Source organism: Pan paniscus, chromosome 9 (genome assembly GCF_029289425.2).
Source record: "Pan paniscus chromosome 9, NHGRI_mPanPan1-v2.0_pri, whole genome shotgun sequence".
NCBI classification, from domain to species: domain Eukaryota; kingdom Metazoa; phylum Chordata; class Mammalia; order Primates; family Hominidae; genus Pan; species Pan paniscus.
This window is the reverse complement of record NC_073258.2, coordinates 8,235,090-8,246,122: the sequence shown is the minus strand read 5'-3', so window position 1 is coordinate 8,246,122 and position 11,033 is coordinate 8,235,090. Positions and strand designations below refer to the sequence as shown.

Below are 11,033 nucleotides of genomic sequence, written 5' to 3'. Positions count from 1 at the left end.
ACGTGTTTAGATTTAACTGATTACAAACGTCCGGCCAAACTTAGAAGAAACCCTCTTCAGGAATGATTAAGGGAAAAAGAACGCAACAGGTGTTCAGTAATTAATAAAGAAGTTCCTAGAGAAATTTATAAGCTGTCTGCACTTAGTCAAGCTTTAAATTACCTGCGGGACCAGGAAAGAACCATCTGTACTAATTCTAAATACGCCTTTACAGTGGCTAATACATTTAGCAAATTTCAGACTGGATTAATAGTAAAAGTCAAAGGCTTGTTCATGAGGAGTTAATCACCCAAGTATCTATTGTCCATGTCCCCAAGCACCAGAGAAGCCTGTCTTTTAAAATAACCTAGCAAATCAGATAAGCCGAACAGGCTGCTGTTTCTCCTGTAGGCACTAAAGGGAACTCAGAAAAACATTACCCATTAAAGACCCCAAGCGATGTATAACACAGTCAAAGTTTATATATGTTTAGGAATTTATACCCTCAGCCAAACAAGTCTAGAGACTTGGTTGCCATAGATGAAATGTCTTCTATCTTCCTATTACCCTAGTAAGTCCAAACTACCTCCCAAAACAATCTACTGCCAACATTCCTACATACTTGGTTTATCTTCCACTTTCTCTTCCCTCAGAACTCAAAATTTTCCGGTACAGGTGCCACCCCTAAAGTTCCCAGTATATTGACACCAGCCTGAGGAGCTGGCCTAGTGCTTCAAACCACTGAAACTGCAGTCCAAACAGCAAGAAAAGATGGGAACCATCATACCCGAGTCAAGAAAGCACCACCATCCCCAAAGTCATGGACCATTATTCAAGGGAAAAAACCCCTCAAACTAAAGTTAAGGAAAGTTTAACTCTCTTTTATCTATTCTATTACCCTTTCTTCTTTCCTCATTCTATTGCTGACCTTGTTATCAATGTAACTAAGTCAGACTCACTCCAAATCATTACCTTTGAGGCTTGCCTTGTTATGCCTTGTGAAGAGGACGAACAATGGCAAAGGTATGTCTCTCCTTTAGAAAAACACCTCTGCCCCTTCAGAGAAACCACTGACCTCACGCCTTGCTCGTGGTGGGGGTACCAAGGCACCTTAAGTTAGGAGATACGTTCTCAATGAGCAGATGTCATCCTGACTACCAATGAACACGGCGAGACCTCCCCAGAAGGCTGTACCAACCTAAAATCTTACCTCCTCCTTACCAAAGGAACCACCCCCTCTAATTGCCAACTTTACCATTGTAACCCAGTAACTATCTCTATTAATGCCGCTACCTCTACCAACCATATGCTTCCTTTAGAAGGCTTTTATGGCTTAGGGGCAGAGGCCAATGGATACGACCCTGTAGGCCTCTTTAAAATACGCTTTATTGACCCTCCTTCACCTTCTAAACTTTCTGCCCTGCCCAACAACAATGCCAAAGTAAATATTGTAGAAGTGAAGGATCTAAGACAAACTCTAGCAATTGAAACAAGATATCAAGATATAAATGCTTAGTTGGGATGGATTCAATATTCTGTCCGCACTTTGAATAAAAGCAATTGTTATTCTTGTGTGCACAGCAGACCAGAGGCCCAGATTGTCTCCTTTCCACTAGGATAGTCCCTCAGTCAACCAGACATGGGCTGTATAGTAGCTGTTTTCCAAGATTCCACAGCCTAAGGCAACAAATCATGCCAAGCTCTCTCTCTGCTATATCCTGAAGTCCAACACCCTGCAGGTCAGCCCCTGAGGGCCATTCAGCTTCCACCTCCTGACGTCAATTTCACCTCATGTCTCTCACAACAGGGGGAGAACTTGGCATTCCTTGGAAGCTTAACACGTTGCAGCAAGCTTAGGCCCTTCCAAGAGCTTACCCATCAGTCTGCCCTTAGTCATCCTTCAGCGGATATATGGTGGTGTTGCAGTACACCCTTACTGATACTCTGCCAAGTAATGGGAGCGGCACTTGTGCTTTTGTCCAGTTGGCTATCCCTTTCACTCTAGAATTTCATCAACCAGAAAAAGAAAAACCACAACACCGAAAAATAAGAGAAGCCCCTTATAAGTCTTTTAACTCTCAAGTTTACGTAGATGCCATTAGTGTCCCACGAGGAGTGCCTGACAGGTTCAAAGCCCGAGACCAAATAGCTGCAGGATTTGAATCCATATTTCCACAAGTAACTATTAATAAAAACGTAGCTTAGATAAATTACATCCGTTATAATCAGCAGCAGTTTATTAATTACATCAGGGATGCTATCAAAGGAATAGCTGACCAATTAAAGCCTACTAACCAAAGAGCTTAAGAAAACAGAATAGCGCTAGACATGTTATTAGCCAAAAAGGTGAGGTTTGTGTTATGATTAAAACCCAATGTTTTACCTTAATCCCAAACAACACTGCCCCCGATAGGAGCATAAAAAAGGCCTTACAAAGACTTACCACTTTATCCAATAAACTAGCTAAAAATTCTAGTCACTGACCCTATTTCAGGATGGCTAAGAAAGTAGTTCAGTAAACGGAAAAGAATCATAGCCTTAATTCTTATTTCTCTTGCAATTGTAATAAGTGTACTCTTTCTTGTTAGGTGTTATGTCATACCACGCATCCATAGGCTAATACAAAGGACTGTACAAACAGCACTTACTAAAGCCTCCCTTAGTTCTCCTCCACCTTATTCAAGTAAGCTTTTCCTTTTAGAAGATCAAATCGAATGGCAAAGCCAAGACATGTTAAAAACGTTTGAAGAGAAAGAATCATAAGAAAATTAAAAGGGTGGAATTGTAAGATACAGTGAATTTCTCTGAGTTTCTCTTCAAAGATTTAGCCTGCTAACTTCCTTGTCTTTTGTTCTCAAACTCAACTTTCCTGTTCTCCCTTGTCCCTAGTTATTGTAAAACAGCCTACCTGCTTCCCATCAGCTCTAATCAATAACTCACATCTGTTCCCTTAGTTATCTGCACCCACTGTTCCCCCGAAACTGCACATCTCACAGGCCTCACCACTGTACCTCAAGTCCCCCTTCCCTTCCATATTTAGAAAGATATCTGCAAGTAACAAATCAGGTTAGCTCAGACTGTGCGGTCTGACCCCGGCCCATGGGGGAGTGACACAGAAGTAGAAACTACCATTAGAGAGAAAACCTCGCTGCTCTCCTTTGTTCCCTGTGCTCTTGTGATCTTGATTGATGTGAGTGGCACCCTTCTGCAGAAGTAAATTGCCTTGCTAAGATAACTTTTGCCTGAGTGCGGGTTTCACTTTGTGGCACCGAGCATTTATTCCCAGAGTATTTTTATACCCAACAACAAGCTATATCTATAGTTTTTTTTAATTTAAGGGAAAGCACATTTGTCATTAATTTAAAAGAGACAGAACTCAGGGAAAGAGTGAGATAAGATATTAGTTATATTTTTGGCTTAATTTTGCCAGTTCAGTAAAACACAAAACATAACTATTAGTAGAGATTTGTGAGCAGAAGCAGTTCCTGTGGAATGTTTGCTGTATTTTGTGTCCTCCCACCTGTATTGTTATTTTGTTCCATTTTCTTTATCTCTGCACATGTGGCCCATCTGAAGTGATTGACCAAGTGGTTCTGGAGATTCTGTAAAAACAAGATAATCTTCCTTATACTTTGTATCACTTTGTCATTTTCTTTTTCTTCCTTTCCTTTGGGAATATTAATATATCTCTTAGAGTTTGAAAAGGAAACATGGTTTAACAAATTGAAATCTCAATGTGAGTTCTTTGATACCTTGGTTCTAGATCTAATGTAACTGTGTGAAGTTGATGTAGAAATATTGGGGTCTGTTTCAGAAAGCCTACTGATCTCTGCCACCCAACACTTGGTCTCTAGGGCACAAGATGCAACTTAAAATGTTTTCCACTATCTTTCCCAGTCCTCTTGGTTTCCCCCTGCTTCCCTTTTATTTCCTTCCCTCTTCCCTATCTGTCTGTCTGTCTCTCTCTCCCATCTCTCTCTATCTCTATCATCTCTGTCTTTATCTCTATCTTTATCTCTATCTCCATCTCTATCTCTATGTCTACCTCTATCTATCTCTCTGTCTCTTCTCCCATGAATACTAAGTAGAATTTTGTTCTATGGCCATCCAACTTATACTTCGTTTCGAAATTTCTCAAAGATATTGGCCTGCTGGCTGTAATTCAGTTTTGAGTCTTAGTTTTCAGAGTCTTTTTTCTTTTCATGAAACATACTTTTGAATTTGTAATGATGAAGATAACAAGATTAATTTGCGATTGTTACTCATTGCCTCAAATACATCTTATTTATTGCATTTTACTTATCCAGATTTTAAGGATATATTCTTGTTTTACTTTGTTGCTGTTGCTGTTGTTTCTTCCCCCAACCCCAGCATAGGTCTATTAACATTATTGTTTTCAAATTTTGATTGTAATATTCTAAGATTCATCCAGTCTTTCCACTTGTGTACCTTATATTCTTCATTTATGTAATGCAGACAATTATACCTATCACATAGTTTTGAAGTAAAAGTTTGGTGAAATAATAAATATGAAACATTATTATAATATTAGACCATGTATATGTTTTAAAACAACAATTTAGGAAAAGTAATTTATTGATCTGTTTGATAGTGTTTTGAATGGCTTAAATGAAGTTACCTGATAAACTTTACCAAATGAAAAAACCTAATTCTAAGATATAAAAACTTTACTATTGATAAGCTTATGATTTACATTACATAGAGACACTTCATAATTTTAGCTTTTTTAAAAAATAAAACTCAGGTTTTACTCCCAGATATGAAAATCTTATTGCAAAAATATATGGTGTGATTAATCTATTTTACTATTTTGCTATTTGACTATATATAACATGATATTAAAATATATCATTTATATTAGCAAATAAGAATATAATTTTCATCAATATAACATCTTGACTTGCTTATCCATTTATATTTATTTTGTGATCACAGTCTATTTATTACTTCAATTTTCTCTTGGATTATGTTCTTAATATTTTTCTCACGTTTAATTCAATCTTGCTATTACTAAATACATTTATCATTCTAATACTACCATGCACTTTATCTCTCTATTTCCAGAAATCTAAATAAAGTATAGTGTTCCCACAGTATTCATGAGGGAGTGGTTACAGGACACGACCCATAATAAAATCTGTGGATGATCAAGTCCTTTATATAAAATGGTGTGGTGTTTTTATATAACCTACACACATCCTCTTGTGTATTTTAAATCATTTCTAGATTACTTATGATACCTAATGCAATGTGAATTCTATGTAAACAGTTGTTATATTGTATTATTTGTTTCTATCATTTTTATGGTTGTATTATTTTTTTCCAAGTATTTTTGATCTGCAGCTGGTTGAATCCCAGGGTGCAGAACCCACATATAAGGAGGGCCAGCTGTACGACTTTCTCCATTGTCCTTGACCACTCTGCTGCTTCTCCATCTACATGAAACTCAGATCACTCAGTCAAGCCCAGACATCTTTGATTGGCAAAGTATATAGATTTCTTCAAGTCTTCTTTCCTCTACATCTCTCCTGTCCTCAAACAACTCTCAAGTAGTATCCATTGAATCTTTCAGAATTATTCTTGACATTAACTGCAAAGAGTATTTCCCCAATCGTTATCACTCTAGTAACCACATTTATTGCAGCTTCATTTTTGTGTGCACTGGAGCATTCATATAAATCCAAATACTTACCCAGGCAGCAGGATGTCAGAGATAAATGAGCAGGCAAAGATGTTTTTCTCTAAAGTTATACAAGTTTCACATAAATATAGACTAGAAAGGATAACAGGACATTTGAAATTCAGTCCATTCGACAGGTCTAACTAAAGTTAAGTTTTGTAAAATGTATAATTATGTCTTGTCTATTTTATGTCTTTTATCACATTGAAGTCTTGAATTAAACATTTTGTGATTATTTAATAAAATTTGTGGCAGAATATTCACATTTTTTCCTGAGTTCATAGTTTTTGAATCTTACATTTATTCTTTTCCTCTATAACTTTATCTTTATGCTGATTCAGACTTCTATATCATAGATTTATGTCATACTTAAAATACCTTTCTCTCTAAAAAACAATTTGATCACTCTTTCACGGATCTGCTTGGTCTTCACTCCATAGACAATTGGATTTAAGGTGGGAGGCAGCATCAGGTAAAGGTTGGCTATAAAAATGTGAACATGATGAGGTATGGTGTGTCCCACAAAGCGGTGAGTGAAGAAGTTGAAAAAGGCTGGGACATAAGTGATGAAAATAGCACATATATGTGATGTACAGGTACTGAAGGCTTTGTGGCAGCATCTGCAGATGACAAATTCACTACAGCATGGATAATCATGGTGTAAGACATGGAGATACAGAACATGTCAAACCCCCCAATCAATATGGCAGCTATGAGACCATAGATGGCATTAATCTGGACATTACCACAGGATAATTTGGCCACAGACATATGTTAAAATAGGTGTGGTGGATGAGGTTGCCCCTGCAATAGGGAAGACACTTGATCAGGAAGGCAAATGGAATCATAAGCAACACACTTTGAATGAAGGTGACAAGCCCAACTTTGGTAATTACAGTGTTGGTGAAGATGGTGGAATAGTGTAGAGGGTAGCAAATGGCCACATAGTGGTCTAGAGCCATAAGCATGAGCGCCCCAGACTCCATGCCTGTCAGCATGTGGATGAAAAACATCTGCACAAGGCAGGCATTAAAGTCAATTTCCTTGAGGCCAAACCAAAAAATACATAACATATTGGGAACAAATGAGGTGCATCCAGTAACATCTGTAAGAGACAGCAAGTCTAGGAAGTAGTAGGTGGGTTGGTGCAGGGCCTCCTCATGGCTAATGAGGTATATAAGTCCACAGTTCCCCAAAACAACAATGATGTACATGAAGCAGAAAGGCAGGGAGATCCAGATGTGTGCAGCTTCCAGCCCAGGAACGCCATTGAGAATGAAATATCTTGGTGTCAGGCTGGAGCTGTTGGCTCCATGCATGATGCTCACCAATTACAAAACATGCTAGTTTTTGTGCCAATAAAGTTGTCCTGTATAAGGAGAGAGTATTGAGATTATTTTCATCCAGAGAAAAAAATATAAAAACGCATTTTTCACAATCTAAATAATAAATTTAGGAAAAAATAATCATTTTGTACCCAAACTATGTTTTTTGATTCTATTGAATGGTCCTATGACTGTAACTGAACCAACAGAATAAAAACATATTGTAAACATAGTGCCAAAGCCCTGGCCTGTCTTGGTTTTCTACTGGAAGTTCTGTTTATATGTGTCTGCTTACATTCCTGGGCCGTTTAGTAATGCTTGACTTTGCAACCTCAACCAATTTCCAAATTATAAACTCTATTTAAGTAACATTGATTTTCTTAATTCACTACATACTCTCCCTTCTTTCAAGAAATACTTTCAGATGTGTCCACTGGGTTATAGTTAATCAAATTATGTCAGCACCTACCAATTATGCACTTCTATTATGATTCAGCTTGATCTATATACAAGTGTAAACCTGGCAGGTCTGGATTTTCCAAGTCAGAAAAATCAAGGACAGAGATGGGAAGGGCCAAAAAGGTACATAATAAGTTACAATTTATAAATCATGGCCATGTGTATTTTGTATTCGTCTCTTTTTGTATTCTTTCAGGTTTCTTGATGGTAAGCGTGAAATATTTTTGAAATGTTTGCATTTAGCTAATAACATTATTAAGCTCTACGTAATTTTCATGCTTTTTGTTAACTCTCCTCAAATCTCTATGTTGATAAGCATGATAGATATGATAAATCCATGATATATATCACTCTTTTATATAAGTGTGCTTACATATACTATTAATATACAGTACATGTATTACATATGATCATAATTTTATACCTTCTTTTGATGTATTATTTTTAGCCCCCAAATAACTATAGACATTTATATTGGGTAGGATAAAATCTTTACTAATTTTTTAGTCCAGTTTTTGAGAATGGTTAGCTTTCCATCTTTCTTCTGAAGTCTGAAACATGAATCTAACCTTGTAAGCTTTTCTGATTAAAGTGAGATTCCATAGTCTTACCTTTTGTTTCTTTCCTTCTTTCTTTCTTTCATTCTTTCTTTCTTTCTTTTTAAAAATATTTCCCCAGTTATTGGTTGCTTTAGATTACCAAATTGAATTATTCATTTTTCCATATCATTGCAATTTAACAAATTATTTTATATTATCTTCTGTTATATTTTAATCTCCTTCTTCAAAGTTCTAATTTTGATTGCTTCTCTCTCTCTCTCTCTTTCTCTGTGTGTGTGTGTGTCCGTCCGTCTCTATCGCTGTGATGGGATTTAACCTAGAGTTTTCTACAGAGTTTTTTTTGACCATTAATCAGTGGAAATCTTTTCAAGTGTTGCTGTATAAATAATCTCAGTATATAAAAAAGATAAAAGTAAAACCTTCTAGAAAACAATAAAAAATAGAACTGATTATTTTTAAAGCATTTTGCTTTAAGGCAAAATACTTTTAATGTTAAGTAAAGTAAACCATGTAATTTTTCAGCACAACCTGGAACATAATAAGAAAAATACGTAATACTATCACAATTATTGTTAGTATTATTATCATTATGTCGCTCTACAAAATAAGTGAAAATAAAATTATATCCAGCCATCCCTTAAAACCTCCTGGATACTTCCGTCTTACTCAGAGCAAACACCAACATCCTTATATTTGTTTACAAAATCCTACACAATTAGGGCTCTTTTAAATATCTGAATGTATCTCCCAGTATTCTAATTCTCATTCTCTCAGTCCATCCATACCTACTGAAGTTTTCTCAAGCTTAACAAACATGTACAATTAAAGATATTTCTACTTGCAGTATCAATGCCTGCTATGTTCATCCCAAGCTGTATAATGAATGGATGGATGAATAAATTCTAAAATCTCCTTTTTGGATGGTCCTCCTGCTTATACATAAATACCTTAATAAATTAGTGTCACAATAAACTTTGAAAAATAAAAATGTATTAGGAAGACATGATTTCAAGTTTCAAGATGTCCTTAATCTTACCTACAAAAATTAAAAATTAATGAAATCAGAGATATTTAGAATTGGGAAGAGTACATGTAGTAGATGCATGCAAATTGTCTTTTGTATTATTTTGCATATCCCCAAAATAAACATATTATAAATAGAAAAATGTTACAGAAATGTAAATTTGGCTTTGAGGAATGTTGCCCATTCACACAGATAAAATTTTCTAATAAGATAATGGGATCACTGCCATCTGAGGTATCAAGCAGTGGGAAAATGGCATATGTCATTAATGTCGTCAAGAACTTGGGCTACATGATCACTAGAATTTCTTCCAAGTGTTCTTTTTTTTAACTTTTAAGTTCAGGGATACAAGTGCAGGTTTGTTCCATAGTTAAATTTTTGTCATGGGGGTTTGTTGTGGAGATTATTTCATCACTCAGGTAGTAAGTCTAGTACCCATTAGTTATTTTTTCTGATCTTCTCTGTCCTCCCATCCTCCATCCTAACTCTTACACTAATTCATTTTCAATGGTAGAGATGTTACTGCTTCCTGAGGAATACTCTTCCATCTATGGAGGGCAGAGAAGTTTTTCTATTATTGTATAGAAATATGCTTGCCTATATCTCTTTGGTCCTTGTCACATCAGCCTCATGGAATCCCCTTCCTTCAGGACCTAAACTACATTTAATTTTCTCCCTCTTCTCCCTCCTCAAGGCAATTTGCAAATTCCTTGGTTTCAAAATTCTAAAGAGTGAAGTAATTCAGAACTTCCTTATTCAACTGCTCTCTGACTTAAATCCCTCCTATATAGTAGCAATTTTGTGCATTTTATATATGTGTTTTCTTTTTATCTGAACCATTTTCATCCAAACGCACCCTGGTGCCAGATGTTTTTAAGTTCCCATTCATGACTGATATTACTCAAAAACAATTGCACAATATTGATGAGGAACCCTATGTAACAAACTTAGTATCTTCTCTGGGGATTTTCCAAGCCAAGGTAAAAAAATTCTTTGGGGCTTTACAGATAGATGTCCCATAGGTCTCTGAAAAGGAGGTGAATTTACCTTTGTTGAAAATAGATCTATATTTAGAATATGTCTATGCCTGACAGAAAAAAATCTAAAATTTTATTATTGATGGGACATGTGAAGTGTCTAGCATCTATTGAATCATAAACCTGGAATTTTACCTGACTCCCTAGGGCGGTTCCATTCCAGTTTCATAACATTTTATATATTTATTCATGTGCCATGTGGGTATTTTAAAGCTTTCTCAAAAATATTGAGTAAACAATTTCAGAATCTTTTATGCTAGGGGCTCATTAAAATATATATTCTGCAATAAGGCTGAGTTATGTCTTTATTTGAAAGGTTAACACTGTTAAATGCACTGTCTCTCCATCACTGTTCCCCTTTACTTCAGTAGAAATATAGCATTCTTTTCTGTTGCAATCCCCGTTAGTACATCTTGATCAAGTTTAAGGAAACATCAAAGGCTGGGATTGAAATTCTCCTCAAAGTAGACAGATGTCTGGAAAGGAATCAAAGAACATCGTGACTACAATTTAATACCTTGGGTTTGTAGAATGAATGCAGTCTATGTAGAGGTGAAAACGGTAAACAGTAATATGATGTAATGGTACATCTTTCTTCTAGCACAAGCAGCTACGATGGACAGAATCCCCACAAATGTAGATCCTTTTTTCTTTTTCAGTGAGCCAGCTCGCTTACCAAAACACATAAAATAAGCTCTATGCCATAGAGCTTCAGCCCAGAGTGAGTCTTCAATTATTAACAATATGGTGGTGTGTAGCTTTATTCCAGAGCAGATAGCTAATAAATGAAAAACATAGATGTCAGCTTTCCTTTTAAAACTTGCTGAGTTACAATATTAATAGCATTTTTAAAATAATACTTAAATAAATAGTAAGCTATCAGATGCTACGTAATGCTTCAAGTCCTAGACTCTGCTACAAAGTTCCTCAACTAAGAAAATCTTTGAA

At 35.9% G+C, this 11,033-nt stretch overlaps 1 pseudogene; it reads right to left on the bottom strand.

The window, feature by feature from the left end:
- Positions 1 to 6,038: 6,038 nt before the first annotated feature.
- LOC129393318 (olfactory receptor 52N2-like) lies at positions 6,039 to 6,999 on the bottom strand (annotated as a pseudogene).
- Positions 7,000 to 11,033: the final 4,034 nt, after the last annotated feature.